This window comes from Ambystoma mexicanum, chromosome 3q (genome assembly GCF_040938575.1).
Source record: "Ambystoma mexicanum isolate Mex_15411 chromosome 3q, UKY_AmexF1_1, whole genome shotgun sequence".
NCBI classification, from domain to species: Eukaryota; Metazoa; Chordata; class Amphibia; order Caudata; family Ambystomatidae; genus Ambystoma; species Ambystoma mexicanum.
Genome location: NC_090926.1, coordinates 1,069,736,510 through 1,069,755,942, shown reverse-complemented (window position 1 = coordinate 1,069,755,942; position 19,433 = coordinate 1,069,736,510). Strand labels below are relative to the sequence as shown.

Genomic DNA, 19,433 nt, shown 5'->3' with positions numbered 1-19,433 from the left:
TTGGTGGCGGACGGCAATCGCTGGGAATGCAGGTCTGGATGACCGCCTCGCTCCGTTCCGGCCTCCTTGCTCTTGGGGTGGCTTCCAGAAACTGCCATAGGGCCAACAGGGGCTTACTGCCATGGGTATCAGGCAGGTAGTTGGGGCAAGCTGGGTGGAGGCTTGGCAGGCCTGGCATAGGCACACAAAGAACCCATAACAAATCCCTCCTTTCATTCCTTCCTAGTGTTTGTAGTAACTTCCTGGTTACCACTTCCTGTTGCCAAACAGGAAGTGCATAATAACTCATGAGCTCTCTAGTGTTTGGGTGTGGCTGGCTACATAAGCCACACCCAAGATTCTTCCAGTGCTTCGTGTTGCTTACTGTGAGCTGTATCAGCAACACAATTGCCGTGCTCTGGATCAGCCAGCATCTGCTTACCTGCTCCGGATCATCCTGCTTCAGCTTACCTGCTCCGGATCATCCTGCTTCTGCTTACCCGCTCCGGATCATTCAGCTTCAGCTTACCTGGTTCTTACTCCACGCTGCAGCTATCTCCAGTCAAGAAGGGACTTGCACACCGGCACCTGTAAGAACAAAGAAGAACACCGTGAACACGCGAACATCAGTAACGCTGCGCATACTCACCAAATCTTCCCGCGACGCTGGAATCCAGGTTAGTTGCACGAACGCACAACCCCTGTAAGAAAGAAGAAACATTAATTGCGCTCGCTCCAATAACGCGGACACTTATTTCACTGTGCTCTCTCTCTCTACGCGGTGCATACTTACCAAAAGCCTCCGTGCAAACTTACCTAACCACCAGGTCTCCAGTAGCGCTGAACACGGACTCGAGGCGCTAATGCCACATAATTTCTCCTGCAAGGGAAAGGGAGAGACATTATCAGGCGCGCTCGAATTGAAGGCGCTGCGCAAATCTACCAGCAGCTAGCTTCTACATGCAGCACTACTCACCCGCAGAAATACAGGCAAACAAAGGCAATACGGACAATTTTGGACACTCAACATTCTCCGCGCAACGTTCACTAGTGGGAAGGACTTTCTAGCCAGTGAAGAAACTGGCGCCTTGAATTTTTGGCTTCGCTGTGAAGGCATAAAACAGGGTTTGGCATCTGAACTCAGCCTACAGACATTGGCACCAATCACATGAGTGAATCGCACCCCTGCAAATGCACGATGGAGTGCACACTCTACTAAAGATCAGGGTAAACCCATAGGGGACATCACAGCAGAGAAGGGAAGGGCCCACAGGAATCGGGTAAATTCAGTTCCGAGTGTACACCTTGTATTTGACAGGTATTCCTCCGGGTGAAACAGGGGAAGTGAAGATTCAGGGTCAAGGGAGGCTCGTCCATCACTCCTGCAGAGACACAGGTGAGTGTGACACTTAACACTCTAGGAATCTGCCCAAAATTACGGGATTGTGGCAGCAGCGCTCCTACCCTGGGGGTTCCGCCGAACCACAGGAACTTCCCACATCTGGGCAGTCGGTCCAGCGGGGATAAATCACTATTTCTCATCGATTACGCCAGGGCAGGAGACGGAGCTCGGCATTCAGGCAGCCATTTTCCCTGAGCCCCCTGGTGGCCTTCCCCAACATTGGTTATTCTGCTGCATGACCTGGAGTGTGGATGAACACACAAAAAATGCAGGTCACCCGAGATGGTGACAAAGATTTGGTCCAAACGAAGAAGCAGGATGAAGAGAAGATGTTGACAAATGATGAAGAGGCAATAAAGACCATGGAAGGAGAATATTTGGTTGAAAATTCGACCAGAGGGATGAATGTAGAGGAGCAGGTAGACGATATCTTGCCAGTTCCCACCCCCTCACCGCCGTTATACTGGAACGATAGGAGAAGAGCAATAAATGAGACCCCCTGCATTGTTCCCATACTGCATCAAGTGTATGAGAGACAGTATGAACTCAGACAGCTATACAGAGTGTACCCTCACAATGAAAGTGTGGAAGGATGTTGCATGGAAGTATGTTACATGGAAGGATGTCGCCTGGCAAGATTTCAGAATGCATCAATGAATATTATTGACGGACGCTAAACTGAGATCTGACAAGGACAAAGTGATGTCATTAAGAAGATATGACAATGCATTACTTACCATAAAAGCATTTCTGATGATTGTATCTGCTTAGATTCACATGCTGTGCATAGTCCGACATCCAGTGGTCACTGCGGAGTATTGCATTTTGTTTTTCGTAGCCGAAAAGGGGATGACGACAAGGCGTGTCTGTAACACTATCCCTATAGTGACGTGCGGTGTACCCACAATCCCTCACGCATCAAGGTCCCTCTGTTTGTATTTTTTCTGCCCTGAGGGAGCCTTCTAGACGTGAGTACAGAAAAGAGAGATATAAAAAGATGTCTATGTTCCTTCCATCCGAGCGGGGAGGAAGGGTGGGCGCATGTGAATCCAAGCAGATACCGTAAAAGCATTTCTGATGGTTGTAAGTAATGCATTGTCTTCTGATGTTTGTTAATCTGCGTATAATCACATGCTGTGCATAGACTAGCGAGCAGTACCCGGATTGGAGGTGGGTTGTGAGAAGGAACAGTAGAGAAAATATGTTTTAATACTGCTTGTCCCACCTGGGAATCAGATCTAGAGTGGGCATCTAGACAGTAATGTTTTGTAAAGGTGTGTACAGAACTCCAGGTTGCCGCTTTGCAAATGGACTCAAGGGGAACATTTGCAATGAATGCTATGGATACTCCAGTGCCTCGAGTAGAGTGTGCTCTTGGCTTGAAGAGCAGTTCTCTCTTAGCAAGAGTGTAACAGAGAGAGATGCATTGAACAACCCATCTAGATATAGTGGACTTTGAGACTGCATCTCCTTCTCTTCCTGTTGCCACCGAGACAAAGAACTGATTAGTCTTTCTCAGTGGTCTAGTTCTTTCCATATAAAACATGACAGCTCTGCGCACATCAAGTGTATGCAGGCTTTTTTCTCCCAAATTTGAAGGGTTTTGAAAGAACGTTGGTAGTTCTATTGACTGATTGACATGGAATTTCGAGATGAATTTCGGTGCAAACCTCGGGTGTGTGCGTAGAACCACCTTATCTTTGTGAACCGTTACAAAGGGGTCTAGAACAGAAAGAGCCTGTAGTTCACTTACTCTCCTAATGGAGGTGATAGCTATTAGGAAGGCAGTCTTAAGAGTGAGGTCTTTAAGAGTTGCCTTGTGCGTGGGTTCAAAGGGTGAGCCCATGAGCCTGGTAAGTACCACATTTAGGTCCCAGCCGGGAGCTGGGTTTGCTATCGGAGGGTGTATTCTCTTTACCCACTCCATAAAGGCTTTAATAACTGGGACTTTCCACCATGACACTTTAAGTTGGGAAGTGGTGTATGCAGAAAGTGCCGCTAGGTGGACTTTAATAGAATTGAATACTAGACCCGAGTAAGGTAAATGGGTCAGGTACAGAACAATTTGTGTGGGAGAGCAGTCAACAGGGTTGATGTTTCTTCCTCTACACCAGATGACAAATCTCTTCCATTTGCTAGAATAACAGTGACGAGTGTTAGGCTTTCTAGCCTCCCCGAGGATGTCCATGCATCTCTGCAGGTGTTGTAAATGTCCAAATTCTATCGCAGGAGCCAGGCTGCTAGGTTCATGGTCTGAGGGCATGGATGCAGTGTCCTGCCATTGTCCTGTGACAGCATGTTGTACGGGCAGGGAAGTTTCACTGGAGGAGATAGAGACATCTCCATCAGGTGAGCGAACCATGGCTGCCGGGCCCACATAGGGGCCACTAGTATCATGGTAACTTGTTCCTGGTGCATCTTGTGCACAATCTTGTTGAGAAGGGGAGCCGGGGGGAAAGGCGTAAACAAATTTCCCTGACCATGGAATCGATAGACCGTTCCCCTTGGATTGGTTCTGGGGGTACCTGGAGGCGTAATCTTGGCATTGCGAGTTCTCCAGAGTTGCAAATAGGTCTATTTCTGGGAATCCCCATTGTGTGAAAACGTCGAAGACGATGTCTTCGTGTAAACGCCATTCGTACTCTGAGGGCAGAGGGAAGTCTCTGCTGAGTTCGTCTGCTAGTTCCCCTGGTACATGTTGTGACAGTAGGAACATGTTGTGTCTGAGAGCCCACTTCCAGATGTTCTGGGACAGCTTGGACAGTCCTGGAGAGTGAGTGCCCCCTTGTTTGTTGAGGTAGTACATGGCTGTGGTGCTGTCCGTGGGACCATCACTGTCTTCCCTTGTAGGTGTGCCTGGAAGGCTTTTAGTGCCTTGAACACAGCCAGTAGCTCCAGCAAGTTTATGTGCTTGGATGCTACGCTCAGAGTCCAAACTCCGTGAGCAGTCTGATGGGATAGGTGAGCCCCCCCATCCTGTGAGGGATTCGTCTGTGGTTAGAGTGGCTTCCACTGCGGGGGTGGCGAATGGTTTTCCTATTACCAGGTTTTCCTACGACCACCACCGTAGCGAGAGAACCAAGGCCTGCAAGACCACCACTAGATCGTCCCATTGTCCGCTGGCCTGACACCACTGGCTGTTGAGCCACTCTTGCATTGCGCGCATGCGCAGGCGCGCGTGGGGTACCAAATAAATACATGACGCCATCATTCCTAGCAAGAGCATTGCTTTGCGTACCGTCACCTCTTGACCTGCCACATATTGAGGGGTCTGAAACAGCATGTTTTGGACCCTCTCGGAGGGGAAGACGAGGCCGTCCTTTGTTCGAATTAGAGCCCCTAGGAATTGTTTGATCTGGCTGGTGTCTAAGCTGGACTTCTTCTCGTTGATGGAGAAGCCCAGTTGGAACAAAAGGTCTACAGTCTTTTGGGTATTTGAGAAGCATGTTTCGTAAGAATCCCCTGTTATGAGCGCAGGTGGGCCGCTGCCACTACCAGTACTTTCGTGAATACCCTCGGTGCTGATGCTGTCCAGAAGGGTAACACTCTGAACTGGTAGTGTTTGCCATCTATCATGAACCTGAGGTATTTTCTGTGCGCTGGCAACATTAAAATAGAAAGTATGCATCTTTCATGTCCAGTGTTGTCATGTAATCTCCTTGTGATAGCAGGGGGATCACTTCCTGTAAGGTCACCATACGAAACTTTTGAGGTTTGACAAATTTGTTCGCTGGGCGCAGATCTAATACAGGGCGCATGGTTAAGGGCTTTTTAGGTACAAGGAAGTACACTGAATAAATACCTTCTGTTACCAGAGATAGAGGCACGACCTCTATAGCTCATTTTTCCAGTAGCTGGTCCACTTCTTGCAGAAGGATGGCGAGGTGTTCTGGTGTCATGCGTCGTCCCCTTGGGGGTCTGTACGTTGGGGAACTGTTGAATTCTATACAGTAGCCGCAGGCTATGGTTGATAGTAACCAGTGGTCTGATGTTATTCCCTCCCATGCTGGAAGAAAGGATGTTAACCGGCCCCCGACCGACGATGCATGGGAGGGGACACGAATCTTTGAGTCATTTGGTGTTGGTGGCTTGGGAACCTCTAGGGGTGGAACCCCGACCTCTCCCTTTGCCATGCCGTTGTCCTCTCTGGTTGTATTGCCCACTGGTGCCTTAGTTAGAGGACCAGTTGTTTGCAGAGTATTGCTGCTGCTGATTTTGCTGCTGGCGTTGGCCTCGAAAAAAGCGCCTATTGCCATAGCCACGTTTGTTAGGAGGCCTAGAAATCTGGTCTAGGGTTTTCATGGTGTCAAACTCTTTATTTGCCGTTTCTAGTGCCTAATCAACTGCCTTTCCAAAGAGGTTAGCATCTTCAATAGGCTTGTTGATTAGAGATGCTTGTGTTTCAGGTTTAAACCCCGAATTACGCAGCCAGACATGGCGTTTGAGGAGTATTCCTTGGACTAGGGAACGGCCAGCCGTTTCTGCAGCATTCAGAGTGTTTTTCACGATGCTTTGGTTGACTAGGGTCCCTTCAGTAATCGTGGCCAGAGGCCGTGTACGTAGGGGTGCTGGTACCTCCTTGGCGTCCTTACATAACTTGCTCCATTGTGCATCTGCGTAACTTGCTAGCAAGGAGTTGTTGTTTGCAATCCTTGCGGAAAAAGCAGTGGAGGCTGTGATCCTCTTCCCTAGGGCATACGATTTTTTACCCTCTTTATCTGGTGGTGCTTCGCTGGTAGACATCGGGAGCCCTGCTCTTTTCCTTGTATTTGTCACCACTAGGGAGTATGGTACAGAGTGGCCCCTGACGTACAACGGGTCTGAAGGAGAGGGGGTGAATAGTTTTTCTATCCTCGGGTTGACCCCTCTGACCAACGCAGTGTAGATAGTGAAGGGATAATTCGTCTCCTTACTGAGGCGAGGAGGGGAATGGTTTGGCTGACAGGGGGTTTCTCCTCGATTACCTTCTCCACATAGTCAATGTCAGGAGAAACCTCACCAGTGTCTATTTCGAAATGCGCTGCTGCCTTGCGTAGTAGAGCATTAAATGTAGGTTGATCGTCTATAGGTGACGTGTTCCTATTAGGCGAGTCCTCGGGAGGGGATAGGTTTAGTGCATCAGGGTCCGAAAACGCTGATGGGGACTGCCAGGGCTGTGAAGCACCTTCCCCAGGGTCTTCTCTAAAGCCCCCCCCAACCTATATCTGGATTATCTTCAAAACCCTCCTTCTCTAGGTTTTGTTCCTCTTCGTTGCCTAAAAATTCATCCTCCTCCTGAAAGTGGGGGTCCTCTTCAGTGAGGTCATATAAATCTACATCCACTTGGGAGGGATTAAACAGCCTAGGGAATTGCCCTTTCGGGTGGTGGTAGGTTTTGAGTCTCCATAAACCTCTTCATCTTCTCCATACAGAACTGGAGTCTCTCCAGGGTCTCATGAGGTACCCCTGAGCGGTCTGGGGGGAAAAGAATAGGGTTTTCAGCCTGAAAATGCTTTGACCTCTCCCATAGCATCGAACAAAGGTTTCCGTCGTCGTCTGAAAAGCCTTCTGGCAGGCTAGGAGTCCCTTTAGATGAAGGGGCAGTTCCTGCCTTCCTTCCGGCCTTTTCAGCGTTTCTCTAGCCTTCTGAGCGGTATTCGACATATCTTTCGCCGTCCGCCTCTGGCTATCGGCGGAAACGATCCTCGCCAGGCTCTCGGCGACTATTCTGTCTGTGGAGGGCTCTGGTATTGACGTTATGGGCGTCGCGTGTTCTACGGCGACAGGCGCTCTCTGACGGAGTGCTTCGTCTGGCGGTTTGGGGGTAGCGCCCTTATTTGGGGGAAGCCCAGTCACTGGTCGCGTCTGCGGTTGTGAGGGGGGCTTAAGACTCTTACGGTCTGAGGAGGACGCCGGTGGAACCTGCGTCTCCGTTGGCGCTGATGGTCTCTTCGTCTTCGACGAAGAAGAGCCGTGGGTTATGTGTTTATGGGAGTGTTTTTTGTGTGCGTCAGTGTCGCCGGGGTGTTCATCCCCATAAGCAGGGCGTGAGCCGAGCTTGTCGGGGCTGGGGACAGACGAGGAGCGCGAGCGCTCCTTAGAGAGGTCTACGACTTCCGAAACGGATGTCGGGTTATCACATTCCTCGTCACTTTCTGCGGCGGCGGGAGAGGAATCGGAGCTCGACATGGCCGCGGGCAAAACCTAAAGGGTGTCCTCTCCATAGCTGAGGAAATATTTCACTGTGATAACAACCCCGAGGGAAAGGGAGGGGAAAAGGAAAGGGATTCTCAGAGAGAAACAAGAAATGTCCCACGACCCCACTCTCCCTACTGTCTTTTGGCCGGCGAGGCCAGGCCACGTGTTCGGCAGCGCCGAAGGATCTCCTCCGTCTCGTCCCCGCCGTCGAAGTTCATACTCGGAGGAGAAACAGCTTCGCAGCTACGTCAAGGGAGGGATCTATGTAATAGATATTAATAAGTAACGACCAAAGGTCGAGTAAATGAATTTGCAATGTCTCTCGAGGAGCTCCGCGTAAAGGCGACCAAAGTCTGGGTGGAAAAAAACAATCTGAGGGACCTTGACGCGTGAGGGATTGTGGGTACACCGCACGTCACTATAGGGATAGTGTTACAGACACGCCTTGTCGACGTCCCCTTTTCGACTACGAAAAACAAAATGCGATACTCCGCAGTGACCACTGGATGTCGGACTATGCACAGCATGTGATTCTAAGCAGATTAACAAACATCAGAAATGAACTTGCACTAAAACGCTATGAAAATAATTAGAAGTAACGAGTAACATGTACCTAAAGCTCTAAGATTTAAAGAATATGAAGTAACTTATTGACCAATGATTGTAAATACACAGTAACGCAAGGTAGAGAGAGACCATATAGAAGCTTGCTATAGAGGTGTATATAACATGGCAAGGACGGCCATAGTAGGAAAATGTACGCTGATTCATGTCGAACTTAACCAACCTACTTCAGAGACAGGCTGAGGCTGTAGAATCAAGAGACACAGAAAACCAGCTCTGTGTGCAGAGCTGACGATGAGTCAAGGTTGGCCAGAGTTAAGGATTCTATTTTTAAAGGATAAGCACAGAGTACAAAGGGAGTATGTGGATGAGCTCTGAATGTGGGACATTCCTCATAGATGGAAGAAGAAAGAAACATCTGTGAGAGCCAAACAGCTGGTCAATTAAAAGTATACAAAGTTCATGTGAGATAGAGGGAGCAAGTCTCTAGAGCCCAAGAGGAGCAACAGCACCCACCATAATGAAATCAAATATCAGTAAATAGAAGGCTGTAATGGACAAATTCATGGTCTCTTCACACATGACTCAGAAGTCGAAAATAAAGGATATTCATTAGAGCCTTAAGTTAAGATAGTGTTATTTTCATACTCCTTTGAATGTTCCACGACAATGAACAGGCAACAAGGTCCACTACAAACGGAAGACTTTGGCTGATGGCCTACCGATGAGAGATGGATTAATTTGGAAAACAGGGATTAGTCTCATGGGTTTCAAACACCTAAGTTTTGTTTCACGTACATGCTGCTAAGGAGCCAAAAGTCCAAGGTTGGGATACTAGGCTAACCAATCAGTAGAGTTGAGCGGCAAACTAACATAAAATGTAGCATAGACCAATCCACTGTTTTGTCCGCTATAATCAGTACTTTATGTATATAGAGGTAGTTTAAGACATGCCCTATAGATAAGGGGTAGCCAATGATGCACTAATCCTTATATGTTCCATAGGTAAATATGTTCCCTTAATCAATCCCTTCCCTTGATGGGTTTTGTATTTTACCACATAGAATGACATCATAGGTGACACATATTGGGGTATAAGACCTCTATGTATCAGTGGACCAGCTTAAGGTGGTCCCCGCTGCCTCATTTTCTAACTTATTAGTGTTAGAGGGTCCTCCTCCTTTTTCTGAAAAAACTTCCATTATGGCATATTGCTCCCCATTGACTTCTTGTGCACGGGATTCTTTTGTTGAGGCACCTCTCATAAAGATGTCGGAGTCTTTTAAGGATTTACCATCTAGCCAATCTGTCAATTTCTGACTTCTACATCAAACGGAAAACAAAATAGTTTCTGATGTTGAAAGTGAAACTTGTCCTTTGTTGGCTGTTCCCCAGTCTTTGAAAGTTGTGCTTTTAAATAGGCGGTCCCTGGTTCGCCATGCTGCAGAACTTGCAAATTACCAACTGGATTTGCAAATAGATCTGCTCGCTGTTACAGAGACTTGGCTCCAGGACTCTGCTACTCATGCCGCCCTTGTTGATACACCGGAATGTTACAATTTCTTAAGATCCGACTGTAATGGCTCCAGAGGAGGGGCGAGTTGCTATTATTTTTAAAGACAATTTAAAGATTCATAGCACTGATATAATAGTTTTAGATCATTGCAAATCCTTAACGTTTAAATTGAGCGTTAATGCAACTTCGTCCTCAAGTATTCTTTGACTGTACAGGCCATCCAAAAGAAGACAGCTTTTGAGGAATAACTCGTTGCTGCTTTAGGTGCCACTTTGAAATGACTGTCCCTTTCTCTCTCATCTTGCCATGACCTACCTCCTTAATCCCAGGAATCTGTATTCCATGGATAGTACTACTGAATGTTGACGCCCCTACTGTCTTGGTTCTGCTTTCTTCTAATGGTGGTGAATTCCCTATGGGACATCCTAACTGTCCCTACTCTAAATAAATAAAGGTTGTGTTCTGATGGGGATTTGGAAAGTGCGTTGCACTTACTCTGTTACTTTCAGGCTGGAACGCCCACACACGCCTCTTCCCTTCCCCTCACATTATTGTACCTGTCCCCTTACTTCTCCCACAACTCTTTCGTCTCGCCGATCTTTCCCTCCTCCTACTCAATGCCGTCACTCTCCCAATACACCACTCTTTCTTCTCCAATACTACTCCGCTCCTCCGCGCTACTACTCTCATTCACCAGCAACTACTCTCCACTCCCCAATAACTATGTTCCTTCCTCCATTACTACTCTCTTCCAGATCGACCACTCTCCTCTCTCCACTACTACTCTGCCTGCTCACTACTACTCTCCTCCACCTACTACGCCTTCTCCTCCTCTCACTTCTCTGCCACTACTCAACCAACCTCTTTTCCTCTTGTGCCCTTCACTTCACATTCACTCCTTACCCTTTCCTACTCACCCGTGACATGAACACAACGCTCAACCACTTTCAGTCCTAAGCCAATGCCTCATCTGCTCCCCAAATCCTCTCCAGAAGTCGCCACTCTGTCCTTCTCCTGCTGCTCTCTGGGTCGTCTGTCACCTCCACTTCTGTCACCTCCACTTCTGACTGCACCCACAAAACCCACACTTACCCCTTCTTGTACCCTGTTTCAGTATCTCCAGACCTGTGAGAATTGGTTGCTTTCCCCTAAACAACCTGGCCATTTCTTCCCCTTCAATGGCTTGGATGTGCATGGAAAAGTCTTAAAAAGGGGGATAAGCCCCACTGACTTTATCTGTGTGGAATCAGCACAAGAACATGGCAGCGCAGGAAGTCCAATATCTTAGTTCATGGTTTGTGCCCCATTCGCATGGGCCGCCTCGATAAGTTCGGGGAGGGCATTCCCCTTTCCACCTGTACATCACTAGTGTACTAGGAGCCCTTTTATCGATCATGTGAGCTTGCCCACAGACTTAGCCAGGCTTGTGACATGTGATTCCACGATCCTCTTGTGCACAGCTCAGCGGATGCGTCCCTCTCTGGTAGGTGTGCTGCTACGCTCGGGTGTCTCTGGGGATGTTCCAGTTCTTTTTGACTCGTCTATCCGGTTCAAAAGTGGGGCTCTGATGTTAGTTCTCTCACTTGGCCGTCTCTGTTTCTCAGCATCACTTAGTGGTTTCCTAAAAGTAAAGACACTGGCCAGTATTTGGATCAAGAGGTGAGGCTGTAGAAAAGGATCTGGAAACACACATACTGGAACAAGCGGGGGGGAACAGGAAGTGGGTCGCTCTCAGCGTCCAACATCCACCTCAGTGGTAGGACTGGATTCCTCCCAGGTAGGCCTCCCACCCATGGTTGAAGTTGTTCACACCTCCCATCCCCTGGACAAGGTCATATTCATTTGTTTTATTTTTTTGGTTTATATAAACCTTTACAAAATATTAAAACACAATTTCTTAAATTCAATATACGATACATGAAGGAATATACACATCACATTATGTAACAGCAAATATATAACATATTTGCTGTTACATAAAGTTACAGTAGTGCACAGAACAAAGATACATAGAATCATAACATAAGCAAGCTAATTCTTACCCACAATTGAAATGAATATTGGGCCTAAATTAAAATTAAAATCTAGTTTATATCAGTTAAAAAAAGAGCACAAACATTTCTCAAGAAAGTAGCAACCCGGATGTTTAAATTGCCTTCGCGATTGTGTAGCATTCTCTTCCAAATAAATTCCCTGTTAACATTAGCAGTATTGGGTACATACTGACTGAAGTATAAGAGCCTTTTTGCCTTGAGTGCCGGACATACCAACAAGATATGTTGTAAGGTTTCAAGCATCCCTTCTACACCACAAAATCTACACCACTTCCAAGTACCAGACAGAGTCATTCTGATAGAGTTCATATGGTTTGTTAAAATAACATTAAACCTAAAACGCATTAAGTCATTTCGAATTATTTTACTTGGATATTTAGATAAGTACATTTCTATAACCGGGAACCATTTGTTCAGTGAGCACACTTGATGATACAAGTTTGATTCTACAATTTCGTTTTTGGTATGTAAACAATCGAAACCCATGACACTTTCTTTAACCCGTGAAGGTTTGTTCAATAGCGTGATTGCCGACATACCTAAAAATGTCAAAGTGTTTAGGGAGTCAGCAGTCAAGACTTGAATGAAAGGGTTTTCTGTATCCTGACCTACACAGAAGTACAGAGACCTTTCATATGTTGACTTACAGTTCCTCCACAACACAAGTCTTTTCCATTTTGCCCAGGCCTTAAGGGAGTTTAGACCAAATTCATACTTTATTAGTTCAAATGGAATGCATTTCGGTAAAAAATACAGAAATGATTTCCAAATGTAGTTCTTAATGGGTGACAGATCCCCCTCACAGATGCTCGATTGTAGTTCCACCCCATAGATGAAACGGGGAATGATTTTTTTCAGATAGAACTCCCTAGGTGGAGCCATTGTGAATAAGCCAAATTTAGATTCAAGAGCACGCATTTGTCAAATGGCAATATCTGCCTTAAGTTTAAGTTGCGTCCTAAATCAAGGTCTAGAGTTCGTACCAGATATAACAAAACCCAGATATTTGAAAACCGGCTGTACTTTTAGTCTGTTACCGCATATCCAGGTATAGGCATTTTGCTTCTTATTTACTCTTCCAAGACGTACTATAACCGTTTTTGATGGATTCATTTTCAAAGATAGAGAGCTAATAAATTCTTCAAAGGCTTTAAGACCGACCTTGGTATTGCCCATAAGCAGGAAATCGTCCTCATAGGCTAGCCAGGAAAGGTAAGTGTTCAATATTCTGGGGGATACTAAGCCTTTATTGGACAGGGCGGTATCAGCACCACTCACGAACAGATTGAAGATCGTGGGTGCCAACCTACAGCCTTGACGGAGACCATTATGGATTTTGAGTTCTTTCGAAATCGTGCCCTCTGACCTTCAATCCCGTATCTGAATAGATGGCTTACTTTCTGACATGACTACCCCTTGGCTAGTTAGGTGAGCAGGGTCGTCCCCGTCTAGGAGCTTGTAAGAATCAGCAGTGGTGACCCTGAGCGGGTTTAGCATTAAAGATCTCAAACATCTCATCCGTTGGTTCTTTTTTTTCATAATTTCACAGAGCGCATGTTCCCCCTCCATATATGTGCTCTGTGTGGATTGATCTTTACCTCTATTTACCTTTGAGGGGTGGGGGTCCTTATAAGTTACGGGCTCCTTGCATTGTGATTGGTTGTTTTCAGAGACAGCTATCACTTCATCTGAATCTTCCTCAGAATTACACTCCCTCAAGAACTTTCTTGAGGATTTCTTCAGTGCCCCATTTTTATTATTGTTGGGTTTTTTCCTCAATTTATCTAATTGTTACCCTTGTCTTTTTGACATTTTTGGTTCAGACGTTCCCGTACCCTTCAGATTTGAGGGTTCACTTACCCCCTGACTTGGTTGTAACATTTCAGCCAGGTCGTTATTTGTTTTAACTAAGCCTATCTCGGCTGTGGATTCCTGGGTTGCGGAAATAACAATAATCTCATCAGGTAACACCACCGAGAACTCAGAACTGCCAGCCTCTGCCTTGAGGCTGACCCCAACCAGCTCCATCAGTATTTTACTCAGTGAATCAGAGTCTGCACGGTAATAGCGAAATTTCTGTAACCAGGTAATTAATGGCATCGGTTTGCTTCCGTAACTCTGTAAGCAATAACCGGTTGAAAAGGCTTATCATTACAGAAAGTTCAGAAGCAGTTGGATCAGGCTGACTTAATAGAGAGTTCCCAACCAGATTCGTACCGTTAGTGGAAAGATTGTTAGAACAATCCAGCATATTATCATAGTTAAAAATCACTAGATATACAATTTACACTTTCAGATGGTTGAAACTCAGCGTCTTTGCTCGAGGCTGAGACCTTCGCTTTCACCCTCATATCATTAGCCAATTCATCTTCCCCAAACAATAATTGTGAGGGGTCGATGAGTTATTCCCTCGGTTTGTCCAAAAGTGAACAGTCTTGCGCACACTGCAGGAGCGCCGCCTCCTCTTCATTTATCTCAGGCAACGGCAATGCTGATGCGCGCGCAAGACTAGCTCGTCTTGTACTCACTGCCGCAAAGAAATCTGCACCGCCTCCTTACGGATAAGCGGTAGTTTATTTTTCCTCATACTGAGTAAGTAACAGATCAGCACGCACAAAAACATGCTCTTAAACAAAATAAAACACAGTCAGCAGATCATAGACCAGCCCCTGCCGCCGCCAGCCGAACAGCGTGCACTACGTGCACTTCCGGATGCACGCCTGAGCTGTGCGTGCACCGGTCTGTTATAAGGCACTACACCCGATCGGCGAAGGCAGGGGGCGGGACTAAAACAGAAAGACAAAAAGGGAAGATGTGTTGAGTGAAAGTCTTGGACGGGCCAATACTACAATCACGAGCACAATCACGCGCACCCTGTAGGGGTGTCGCGCCTCAATGTCCAAAGTTAATTACTTGTTACTAGACTCCTGAGCTTCTCCACGTACGGCAATCGAGGTCCTTCCTCTTGCCGACTAATGCAGTCAGGAAAACACATCCACAGGCAAAAACCAGCAGCTCACAATACATTTGGCAAGACGACCAGCAGAATGCACTTACGTGCACTTCCGGATGAGCCATATTACTCGCCTTGCCACACTAGACTAATATCAACCAAAGATCCCTACACCTGTGTGAAACAGCAGGGGGGAATCAAGGGGATTCATAGGATTTGAGTGGTTTGGGGGTGGAATTGGACATCTAATCTGCAGAAAGTACACAGAGTTGGGTATGAATTGAGTGGAGAAGTCAGAGTCAGACCAAGAGATGGCATATTTGTTGGCAAATACTTTTATTAAAAGTGAAATTTGAAAACCTATCTGGCCCCATTTCTAAGGGGGGTTTCCCTACCTCAACAAAAAGAATAAGGACTCTGTCAGGGAGTCCGATAAAGTGCTCACTGTCCTGTGTCCAAACCCATTTCCGTCCCTCACACTCCACATTAACTAAGGAAAACTTGGGTCTTCTTGATCCAGAAGGAGGCTCAGTGGAGGTAGATTCCATCTAAAATCTTCAATTCTTAATGTTCAATTCTTGTAGAGAAAACACAGTTTCAAGTATCGGGAGGAGGGGGAATCTAGGAGGAGGGGATCCCTTCATCTGTTCTTCCTCCACTTCTCAAATGTCTCATCAAGTCTGGTTCACTACCCTGCCAGACTTGACTGTAGCTTTTTTCATTCCGTAAAGTATATCATCTTTTAGCAATGAGTCCTCGACTTTCTTTTAACTCCTTCTCTCTCTTGTGTGGGTCCCAGACCTCTCTGGGGTATCTTGGGACCTCTCTTTCAAGTGGGTCCCCAACCCTTTATGCGGTCTTGGGGGCTTCCACAACTTGCTGTGGGCCTCAGCCCCTTTTTGCGTGCTTCCTTAAAATGTAAAGGGTCCTTGACCTTTCTGTATTGTTCATGCAGGGCTTCCCCGGTCTCATATGGGTCCCAGACCCCTCTCTCAGGTTTGCCACATATCGCAGCCAGGCCTGGTTCACTAACCTGCCACGCAATGTTTCTTATGTGGCACAAGTTACTTACCTGTAACTGTTGTTCTCCAGCATGGGTCTGGCATGGATTCACATGCTCATGAATATTCCCCGCCAGGCTGCGAATCCTCGGGAAAGAAAAAAAATCAGTTTCAGTTTCGTTTCAGAACTGTCTTTCTTCTAATAACCAATCACTGGTCTCTGGGTCATACTGCCCCCACCCAATGAATACCCTCTGCCTAAGCCCCTCTCCTCTGGCAGCCATCTTCAGATTTGGTAGCACGTAAAGTGGCAGTAGGACCAAGAGAAGAGCCGCAGAGGGGTAGGAGGGAGGGTTCGCATGTGAATCCATGCCAGACCCATGCTGGAGAACAACAGTTACAGGTAAGTAACTTGTTCCTTCTCCAGCATGGGGTCTGGCATGGATTCCCATGCTCATGAATACAAGAATACATAGCAGTACACACATGCACAATCACGGGAGGTTACAAGGCTCAACATTAAGCATTACATCAACTCAACATTAAGCATCTCTTACCTCCTCACCAGGCCCACCTTCAGGTGAACAGGTTGCGCAGCTCTGCCTGGCCGACTCTGGACTCCTCCCTGGAATCCCGGTCGACACAGTAGAATCTCGTGAAGGTGTGCGTCGACCTCCACGTAGCAGCCCTGCAGATGTCCAGCAGGGCCACATCAGACAGGGACGCCGTGGTAGCAGCGATCGCTCTGGTCGAATGGGCTCTTGGACGGCCGGGCAGAGGTTGGTTTACCAACCAGTGACAGTGCATAATGCAGCCAGAGAGCCATCTGGAAATGGAAGCCTTTGAGAGGGACTTCACTTGATTCACAGGTCCAAAAGTTCAGAAACAGCTGTGATGTCTTCTGCAGGCTCTTTGTGCGGTCCACGTAGAACTTCAGCGCTCTAGCCCCATCTAGCGAGTGCAAAGTCCTCTCGGCCAGCGACGAAGGCGACGGGAAGAAAACAGGCAACACCAGGGGCTTGAGATGGAAGTCCGACGGCACCTTGGGCATGAAGGAGGGGTGAAGGAGGGGTGCGTCCTCAGCACCACCCTCGTCTCGTGGAATGTCAGGTATGGAGGTTTACAGGAAAGGGCCTGGATCTCTCCCACTCATCGTGCGGAGGTGATGGCCACAAAACATGACAGGAACTTCAACAGTCACGAATGCAGCAGCTCGAATGGCAGCCCCATGAGCCTGGCCAGCACCACGTTGAGTTCCCACGCCGGGGCCTTCACCAGCGGGAACGATCGGAACAGTCCTTTCATGAACTCCTTCACCAGGCGATGTGACCACAGAGATGATCGCCCCGGAGTTCTGGTGTAGCGGGAGATAGCCGCCAGAAGGATGTTGATGGAGGCAGGGGCCAGCCCCGCCTTGGCCGGGTCGTGGTGGAGGATGACGCCTCCTTCTCTAGTGAGGAGATCTGCGTCTGTCGGCAGTTTGACTTGGGGTGGACGCTGACATGTCCAGAAGGTCCGGGAACCAAATCTGGCTCGGCCACGCCGGTGCAACGAGGATCATCCTGCACCGGGACCGTCTGAGTTGACTGATGAGTCGCAGTAGCAACGGCAACAGTGGGAACGCATAGAGGAACAGGCCGTCCCAGGGGAATGAGAAGGCATCGCCCATGCTCCCCGGCTGGGGAAACCTGCTGGCGAACTTCCGGCACTTTGCGTTCGTCTGGATCCCTCCCGTAGGACTGGACCTCCTCGAACTTCTTGTCCCGGATATTTGCGATGCCAGACAGCCAGCTCATCTTCAGAGGTGGTATCTGTGTCCGTAATGTCTACCGTGCCCCCCCACCTTTCTCTGCCTGGAGGTCCACGGGGGTCTTATTGATAGGCTGAAAAGAGGATTCCCGTGGTGGCAGGGAAACTCTAGGCCCGGAGGTCGCCTCCACTGGGATAGCCTCCGCAGGCTTCGCCAGGGCCGCCACGACTCCCTCGAACTAGGCCTTAGCCGGGTGAATCAGGGCCTTTGCAACTTTGGGCGCGCCTGAGGCCTTCACCTTGGGTTGCTGCCTCGCTCCCCCTCGGCTGCCGCCGTCGGGATCAACCTGGACTTCTCCCGAAGCTTACCTGGGTTCTCCGACTTCCTTTTCACCAAGCAAGAGCGTTGGCTCGTGGTTGATTGCGTCAGTGACATCGCGCCTGTGTTTTGACTTCTGTTGGGCCCCCGTCACCAGAGCACCCTCAAAGGTCTTAGAAGACCGCTCCAACTTCATCTTCTCACCTGCTACTGGGCTCTTCCCCTCCAGCCAGTTGGTGAGTCGAGTACGACGATCCCTCATTCTCAGTTCGGACATATTCTTGCAAAACGCACAGTCCTTTTCCACATGCGATTTGTCGTCGTGAAGGCAGTAGAGGCACCGAGAGTGCTCATCTTCCTTGGAGACATTTTGTAATCCGCAGCCAGGGCAGCTCCTGAAAAGCTTGGATCCGGGTGTCGTGTTTCCTTTGTCCTGGGCCATGTCCATGCGGGGTAGGCCTCAAAGATCTTCCGGAATCCTCCAAGAAGTGAAACTTGACGAAAGCTCACCCTTGAGGGGCGTAGGAAAATCCGAAACGGGTCCCCGTTGATCAGAAGTAGAAACGGTGGAGCTTGAGGCTCGATTGACCAAAAAAAATAGAGTAAACTCTTAGAAAAATTGCAAAATGCAGTAAAAGGTTGAGAGCTATAGCACAAGGACTCCCAAAACTTGAACGTGCGGTAAAAATCTGAAGCTGGCTGCCAGAGGAGGGGCTTAGTCATTGGCTGGGGGCAGTATGACCCAGAGACCAGTGATTGGTTATTAGGAGAAAGACAGTTCAGAAACAAAACCGATTTTCTTTCCTTTACTGAGGATTTACGACGGGGAATATTCATGAGCATGTGAATCCATGCCAGACCCCATGCTGGAGAAGCCTACTTTTTATATTTCCCCCACGTACTGGTACGAGGGAGAAGGGGTTTCTTGGCTTTCCCCAACTGCCTCCTTCAGGCTCTGTAATCCCTACCACCTGCAACAGTAACCCAGGCCTTTCGTGGTGTTACCGGCTTGCTCGGGTGGCTTCATGGGACTGCCTCAGCTTGCTGTGGTGCTCCACGCACCTTTCTGCGCTTTTTCGCGTCTCCTTGCCACATTTCCAGGTCTGGCCCCTCTCGGCATGCATCTCTTGTTCCCACCGCGTAGTCCAGCTCCTGGTTGCTCATGGACTTCCGATTCTCCAGCCAGGACAACTTTGAACACTGTGTGGTGAGTAAGGCTCCTCGAGTCTCCTGTGTTCTACGCAGCAAGCCTCCAGTCAGCTCTCGGTTCCTCCAGAGAGGATCTGCCACTCCACACAGTCTTGACTCCGATTGACTGTTCCACTGTGGGCTTTTTCCTCCTTGCCTGATCTTTGTGTCATTCGGTAAAGGCACCAGGTAAAGGCCCAGTCAAACACATTAGGTGAAATTCAAAAAAACCACGGACCCCTCAAAAAGGTCTATTGCGTAAACCTACTGCTTTCCACTGTCTGGGGACACCACGACAATGTTATATAGTATATATGGAAAACAGACCTAGTTATTTTGTGAGAAATCTCTGTGTATTTCACACATAGCCCTATAATTCAAACCACGCGACACAGTATTTCCTGTGTTTTTATGTCCAAAGTTAGAAAATGTTCTGCCTAACATGACATTTTTTATGAAATTGTGTATTTTCTAAGTAGAAAATGTATTTCTTATGAATTAGCTATTTTCCGATGATATCATATTTCTCAC

The 19,433-nt window shown here is 47.9% G+C and overlaps 1 protein-coding gene across 1 annotated transcript in view; it reads right to left on the bottom strand.

Annotated features, from left to right (window-relative positions):
* Positions 1-19,433, bottom strand: part of ASPSCR1 (ASPSCR1 tether for SLC2A4, UBX domain containing) — a 1,532,603-nt gene that overhangs the window by 1,187,929 nt on the left and 325,241 nt on the right. The window lies entirely within an intron of this gene.